This window comes from Leopardus geoffroyi, chromosome D1 (assembly GCF_018350155.1).
Source record: "Leopardus geoffroyi isolate Oge1 chromosome D1, O.geoffroyi_Oge1_pat1.0, whole genome shotgun sequence".
Classification (NCBI taxonomy): Eukaryota; Metazoa; Chordata; class Mammalia; order Carnivora; family Felidae; genus Leopardus; species Leopardus geoffroyi.
This window is the reverse complement of record NC_059329.1, coordinates 12,099,525-12,108,099: the sequence shown is the minus strand read 5'-3', so window position 1 is coordinate 12,108,099 and position 8,575 is coordinate 12,099,525.

The window sequence follows — 8,575 nt, the reverse complement described above, 5'->3', positions numbered from 1 at the left end:
GAGCATCCAGAACTCAAAGTCGAAAGACACAAATTGCCATCCTGATTTGCCAACAACTGTTTATATGACAATGGCAGTTAGAAAAACTAAGTTTTGAGATTCTGAAGCCTCAGTTTCAATAGGGATAATAATAATATAGGAGAAGAGAAAAATTCTCTTTTCCCATCTTGGGATCTCTGGCTGGGCCTAAGAATTAAACTGACATGAGACAGATTAATAGGAGAAATGAATGTGAATCTTAGCAATATTTTACATGGGAGACTTCACAAGAGAATGAAGACCTCAAGATGTGGCCAGAGTGAGAAGCTTTTATATATCTTTTGACAAGGAAACAATCAATTTGTGAAGAATTGACAAGACAAAGGGGTTTGGCCTAGGGGTAGTAAGTGATAAATAAGTAACTAAGAAAGTAAAGATTGGCTTAACAAGGTTTGTACAGATTTCTCAGCCCCAAATTTCCTGTCTCTGGTGATAAGAATGTCTTCCTTCCTCCTGGTACAGAGAGGGTACCTTTCATATGAGACTTTCATCTCCTGCTTACAGGAAGAAGAAGGAGGATCAGAGCAACCTTCCTATACCTACTGTTTTTTAAACGCCTTTAATTCAAAATAATCAAATGCCAAAGTGACATGTTTTGGGGTTTTCTTCAATAGTATCTATTCTGTTCAGTGTTCCCTGTTCAAGGTTTTGAGAAACGTAATTCATAGTTTCCCTTACACTGAGTCCTTACCTTAGGAAATGTCCCTTTTTCCACCCATGAGTCTGTTTAACAGGGAATTTTAAAAATAGTGGTTATGTAGCTTATATGTGGCCTTGATACAGTAGTACCCCTCGCCCCCTCGTCCCGTCATTAATTTTTTTCCTACCCTTTTCAGAAGCTGCCAAGATGGATGGTCAGAATCAAATTTTACTACAGATAGAAACCAGCCTCCGTGTTGGCCTGCTGCCCACTGTTCCATGAATGTCTGTTACAATTATGAACATACCAATATACAAATACACACGTGGTGAAGATGTCGTTCCAAAATCAACAGCCTCTGGAAGCTTTTCTGGAAGGAAAATCTTCTTTTCTTTTTTAGGATTAACATATACTCTATGAAAACAAACTGTGTAATCATATAAAACAAAGGCCAGGTTTTTAAATCAGATCCTGAACAGTTCAAACAAAAATTTAAGCGTGTGGTTTATTTCATTATCCCAAACTGAATTTTTCCTTTTTCCTTCTAAATGGCCCGCTATGGAATTTTTCTTAGAAGCAATTAAACTAAAACCTCCAAATCCTTTCCTTAGTAGTTGCTATGAAAAAAACTAGAACCCCGCATCCCGTGTCTAAGAAAGATGCATAAATGAAATGCTTCCTTCTTTATCCTGATTATTTGGAGTCTCCGGAAGTCTTAGTTTCCTTTTGGATATGAATTCAGGAGCAATTCAACATCCCAGTGGTGAAATGGGACCAGTCCTTGAGTAGAGTGGCAACAGTACCCTCATGGGCATCGAAGGGCACATCTGCTGGTCCACTGGCCTTCCCACTGGAACTAGATTCCATGGTGATTCTAACAGGCTTCAGTGAGCAAAGAAATTTAAAATGCCTTGGGTATTGGCTCGGAAAGGCAATCCTCTCATGGGGGCAAAATGTAGTGAAGACAAAGTTCCAAAATCAATAGCCTCTGGAAGGAACAAAGAGCACGAAGGAAAATAGAAAGGGAGGAAGAGAGGCAGGGAGAGTGGAAAGGAAGGAAGGAAGGAAGGAAAAAAGGAAGGAAGGAAGGAAGGAAGGAAGGAAGGAAGGAAGGAAGGAAGGAGAGATGAAAGGACTCAAGAAAGCACATCACTGCCATCTAGCCTGGGAACTTGGTCTACTGGTAGCTGCTCTTCCCATGAGGTCAGTTGATAAAACATTTGCTTCATTACCTCAGGTCATGACCTCATGAGAAAATAGTTCTGCAATACTAGTGTGCAAACGATCAAGGTCTGAGATGAAAAAAAGAATGAAGAACAAGTAAGGACACTAACTTGTGGGTAATTCTAACGGATGTATAAAAAATAATGTCATATGTGGTTAAAAACAAGCAAGATGGAACTAAAATACACAATATCAATAGCCTATAAATTTCAGGGGAGGGTAAATACATGGGGTTGAAGTATTCTGGATCTTTGAATTGTCCAGGAAGGGTAAGACCTTGCTGAGGGTAAGACGTTAGTTAGGCTTTGCTAAGTAGATTATGCATATTGTAATTCCAGGCAGATGATTATACACTGCCCATACTTCCCGAGCCTGAGAATTGTCTCTGGTTGTAGGAGTATGTTTGGCCCCTACATAAAGCAGGTGAGAAAAGCTGGGCAGCAGCCCTCAGGCCCTCACCCAGTGACAAAGGAGAGTTGCTGAATGATTATACCGGCTTCCTCGGTCCTGGGATGAGAATGCCCAAACAGGTTCTATGAACTCTTGCAGAGGTCCACAGCGGAAGTGAGCCCCAGTTGCCCACAGCAGGAACTGGTTCATGAATGGGGCCTGATTGCCTTCCTTTCTTTCTTTGTCTCACTTTCCCATGCCCTCACCAGTGCTTTGGGGGATCCAAAGTAAAATACCTACACTGAAATCTTAGGCACCACAAAAATAACACAATCAGATTAGTAGAGGAGAGGAAATGGAATGACAAAAAAAAAAATTCAGAAGGAGGCAAGAACTAAGAGAGAGAGGGAAAAAAAAAAAACCAACAACAACATAGACTTGTCAGGACAAATATAAAGCACAAAATAAGAAGGCAATCGATGGAGAGTTAAAGATAGATAAAAACATCAGTAAAAATATGCAATACGTGAGTAGCAGGATTCCTCGACTAGACTTAATGGACGCATATAAAATATTTCACCCAACACCTACACACGTGTTTTAACAATACAAAGCACATTAGAAATTACCCTACACTAGCTTACAAAGCAAGCCTCCACATATTTCAAAGGACTGAAATGAAATGGAGTATATTTTTGACCAACATGTTTAAGTTAAAAGTCAAAAAACCAAAAAGATAACTAGAATACCCTGATTTGTTTGGAAGTTAAGAAACGTACCAATAAAGAACCTGTGGCCCCCAAAAAGCAATCAGAGTGAAAATTACAAAATAGTTTGAACTCAGTAGTAATGGAAGTACCACATATCAAAATTCGTGGGTTGAAGCCAAAAGAGTACTTAAGGGGGAACTCTAACCCTCAAATGTACATACCAGTAGCGTAAATGGGGGTGTGGAAAGAAAATAATATCATAGAGAAGAAACTAATGAAATAAAAAGCTAAAATACAATTGGGAAGATCAGCAAGGCTCAAAAATCGGCTCTCTGAAAAGACAGATATAATTAGCAAATTTCTGTTTTTAATGATCAAGGGGGAAAAAAAAACAAAGGAAAAGGCACATACACCCAATGTCAAGAGTGAAAATGGAAACTTCATGGCATATGGTACAGACCTTGCAAAGACGGCTATTAGTTACCGTGAATACCTTTATACCAATACACCAAATATTTAATGGAGACGTTCCCAAGTAAACGTACAACACATGCAAAGCCTGAACTGACCTGTAACCATCAAAGAACTTAAGTCGAACATTGTTCCTGCATGAAACCCTCCAGGCAGATGGCTTCACAAGCGAGTTCTAGCATATATTCAAGGAATCGGTCATTTTATTTTTACCCAAACTCTTTCAGAGGATAGAAAATGAGAAAACACCCCTCAACTAATTTTATAAGTTGAGCAAAACCATAATGCCAAGGTTATTTATGAGAAAGAAAAATTACAAGCTAAAAATCACTCATGAACACAAATACAAAAATCCTAAACAAATTCTTGTCTAGTCCATAAAATAGCAAACACTTACATGGTGCTTACTAGGCGTAGACACCGGTTTAAGCATTTTGGACGTGTTACTAAACCTTACAATAGTTCTGTGACTTAGGTACTATTATCCCATTTCAACGTATAAGGCACAGAGAGGTTAAGTACCCTGCCCAGGCCACACTGCTAGGTAGCTGTATAACTGGGGTTCAGACCTACAACAGTCTGACGGGACAGCCTATTCATTTAGTCGTTACACTATGACCAAGCGGGTTTATTGCTGGAGTACAAGGCAATTTAACATTCAAAAATCAATTAATGTAAGGGCGCCTAGGTGGCTCAGTTGGTTAAATGTCAAACTCTTGGTTTCGAATCAGGTCATGATCTCGCAGTTTGTGAGATCCAGCCCCACAGTGGGTTCTGTGCTGATTGGGTGGATGTTGCTTGAAATTCTGTCTCTCCCTCACTCTTTGCCCCTCCCCCACTCATACTTTCTCTCAAAATAAATAAATAAATTTAATAAAATCAGTTAATGTAAATCATCATATTTACATACTCAAGGAGAAAGGCCTTCTGATCATTCAATAGATATATGGAGGTGGGGGGAGCTCAAAATCCACATTCATTCACAACAGTAACAATAAAAACCACTTGGCAAATGGAGAGTAGGATGGAACTTCCTTCATGTGAAAAGGATTACCTACAAAAACTTCAACAAACATCGTACTTCATGATGACACTTTTAAAAGCTTTCCCTCTGACCTGAGGACCGAGGTGAGAACGCTAACAATTGCCAAGTTTTATTTCTTCTATCTTAACGATTACCAATGTTATTCAACATTTTACAAGGGGTCTTGGACAGCACCGGAGGTAAGGAAGATAAATAAAAGGTAGAGGCATTGGAAATGAAAAAGTTAAAATTATTATTAAAAACAGTTAAGATAATATATAGAGAAAATTTAAAGTAATCTACAAAGAAACTACTAGAATATAAAAGTCTAGCAAAATTTCTGGATACGAAGTGAATATAAAAAATTAAATTCATTTTTAACCAGCAACAGTTATAAAATGAAATTTAAAACAGACTTCACGCACAATGGCATTAAAAAATGAGAAGTACCTAGGAATAAATCCAACAAAATATGTACAAGACATTAATGGAGAAAATTATAAAATTTTATGAAAAGACATTAAAGAAGACCTAAATAAATGGAGAAATAGACCACTTCATGTATTGAAGGACTCAACATTGTAAAGATGTCATTTCTCTCCAAATTGATTTATAGACTCGGTAAAATCTCAATTAAAATCCCAATAGGTTTTTGTTGGAACTTGACAAGCCAGCTCTAAAATTTATATGACAGTGGCAAGGGCCAAGAGTAGCTACTCCTGAAGAAGAAAAATAAGGTAGGAGGGCTGGCTTTACCAGACATAATACTTATTATAAAGCTATAGTAATGAAGACCGTATGGTATCAGTGTAAGGACTGACAAATAGACTAATGAAATGGTAGAGAGCCCATAAACAGACCCATAACTTTATCAACCCTTGATATACAGCGGAGGTGATATCCCAGATCAGTGGGGGGAAAGATAGACTGTTCAGTAAATAGTGCCAGGGTAATTGAGTATCCATAGGGGAGAAGATGGAATAGGACCTTCTTTGCACACTAGACACAAAAATCAACTCAGGTGGATTAAAAACCATAGACGAAGGGTAAGTCTCTGAGGATTTAGAAGGTAATGTAGAAGAATATCTTCATGACCTTAGGGGTAGAGAAGGATTTCTTAAACCGGATACAAAAAACCATTCATCAGAAATTTGAGATTTTTTAAGTTTGAGTATATTACAATTAAGACCATCTGTTCAACCAAAGACACATTAAGAGAGTAAAGAGACATACCACAGAGTGGGAAAAGTTCTCACAACTCATAAAACTGACAAAGGACCAGGATCCAGAATTTATAAAGAACTTCTGTGAATCAAAATGAAAATAAAGAACAACCCAGAAAACATGAACAGACCCTTTATAAGAACCCAATGAAAGGATGCTTAATCTCATCAACGAAATGCAAATGAAGTCACAATGAGATACTACTACAGAGCCATCAGATTGGCAAAAATAACGTCTGCCAGCACCAAGGACCTTGAGCACAGATATTCTCATGTATTTCTAGTGGGCAAATAAACCAGTGCACCATTCTGGAAAACAGGCTGGCACGAACTAGGAGACTTGAGTTGGGCATACCCCATCTCCAGCAATTGCACACCCAGGATCATACCTAGAGCAAACCTGGCACAGGCACGTGACTGTTCTTAGCAGCACTGTTTGAAGTAGCCCCCAGCTAGAAACAACCTAAATGTCCAGCAACAGTAGAATAAATAAATCTGAGTATACAGCGATGGAACTGCACCAATTATAGCTACAGGTATCAACGCGGATGGTTCTCCAAAGACGGAGAGGGAGAGAAACAAGAAGATACACATTTTTATTCCAATGATATAAAGCTCAAAACAGGCAAAAGTAAACAAGCTTATCTAGTGATGCATAAAGGAATGGCAGACTATAGAGAAAAACAATCATTACCTTAGACGTCAGGACGCTGGTTGGCTCTGGAGGGGAAGAAGGGGGGTGCTACTAAGACCCTTCACTGTTCTATTTCTCAACTTGGGGGGCAGTTACCTGGTGTTCATTTTATATTAATCTTCAGACTATATGCAAATGTTTTATGAGCATTTCTATATATGATCAAGCTCATGATAAAAAAAAAAAAAAAAAAACAACCAAAAAAACATCCTGCATGTCTAGATGCAGGACTGCTTTTGACATGTGCACAGAGGTAGAGATGAAGAATCCTTGGTCATTTAGGTGGCCCCAGGTTTCCTCTCTGAGGCGTGCCCAGAGAGGCTCCTTTTACTCAATTTCACCCAATGGGGTTACAGCATTCAAGGGCACCGAAGGATAAATGACTGGTTCAACAAAAACGGGGCAAGGATGGTGGGGAACATAACAGAAACTACCACTCAAGCTTCCCTTCTCCAACACCGGAAAAAGTCTGTGCTTCAGACATCAAGGCCTACTTTAGATCAGAGGCCCGGGATGCTCCAGAAATGATTCAGACTCCCGTAGGCAGTGATCTCTCCTTTTACTCTCCCTGGCTTCTGCTTATCTCCAAGAGCGAGCCGCACCCCCAGGTACACCGCAGCAATTAGGAGCCTGCTTCTGCTGCCAGCGCGGGGCAGGGGTTTGCTCCTGCTGTAGAGACGGGCCTGCGCTGAGCCTCTTCCTCGGTCTCTGCTCAGAACAGACCTGAGGCCAGGTGTGTGAGGCCTGAGATTGGAATCCAAGGCAGAGCCAAATTGAGCAACTCCCAGAGTCAGAGGAACCAGCAATTTGGAGCCTTTCATGTGCTTGGTAATTAATAATAAACAAAATTACAAGCAAAATGATAACTCATCAAATTTGATGCGGCCCCACAGGGTCTGCTTTAGGTTTTAATGAATACGGATGGGGAGTCCAGGGATGATTCATCTGAGCCTTAATTGCAGGGAGGCGGGGAGCCCTTTCCTTGAGTCTATCACCTCTCTGTTCCCCTCCCTTGTTAGAGTCATAGCTCCCTGCGGGCAAGAAAGGAGGCTGTCCCATCAGAACGCGAGGGGGTCCTGTGTGTGCGTTTCTTAGGGTTCTAACAGCGCATCCTCTCACGGAGCTTTGGGTTTTCAACCTAAAGCCACACAGCTACTGGTTCGGCCAAAAAGTTTAGCTCTCTACTTATCTATACCCACGATTTCTGAATTTCTTTTTTATGCTTATTTATTTTTCAGAGACAGAGTACAAGTGGGAGAGGGACAGAGAGAGGGGGAGACACAGAATCCGAAGCAGGCTTCAAGGCTCTGAGCTGTCAGCACAGAGAATGACGCAGGGCTTGAACCCACGAACAGCGAGATCGTGAGCTGCCATCAGACGCTTGACTGAGCCACCCAGGTGCCCCGAGTCTCCAGATTTTAAACTGGCCACTGAATCCATTGCCTGGGTTGCAGGAAGCTTTGAGAAGGATGCCAGAGCAGGGAAGGAGAGGAAGGACACAGGATGTGAGCTCTTCTTGGAGGAGAAAAGAGAGAGCCGGGGTGGGGGTGGTTGAGGGAACAGAAGGAGATTCCTGAGCCTCAGCTGGGCCCAGTTCTGTAATCCAGCAAAGAGGTGCCCAGCCCCAACTCACCCCCATGGCATGGTTTGTGAACTGCAGCGAGATGGCATTTGGGGACCTTTGGCCAAGCCGGGGACCAGCGGCTTGGCCACAGCAGGTGGCCGTCAGTAATGATCAAGTTCATGAGGCTGAAAATCGTGGCGGGGCTTCTACAACACCCACCTGGCAAAAGCTGAGAACTGGGGTGGCTTCTGGGCTATACAGATGATTCTGCTTTGCTTCCCTGTGGTGTGATGTCCCTTTGTCATGCACTCACCATAATCGCTACCATATGAGTTAGGTCTATCTTCTCCGTTTCCACTGATTTTTTTTTCCCCTTGTTTCCTGCTAATTACCATTCGCGGTATAATACATATATTTGAAACACCTGTCCTGCCAGGTTAACGTATGTCACTCTTTTCCTCTGTGTTTAATACAGATGTGAAAAAGCAGCTAGTCTTAGTTCTTGTGTAAAAAAGCTAGACTAACACTTGATGTTGTAATTCTGCTGTTCTTGTACCTGTCTCCTGTTTTGTTTTTGAGAAACCATGAGGTCAGGC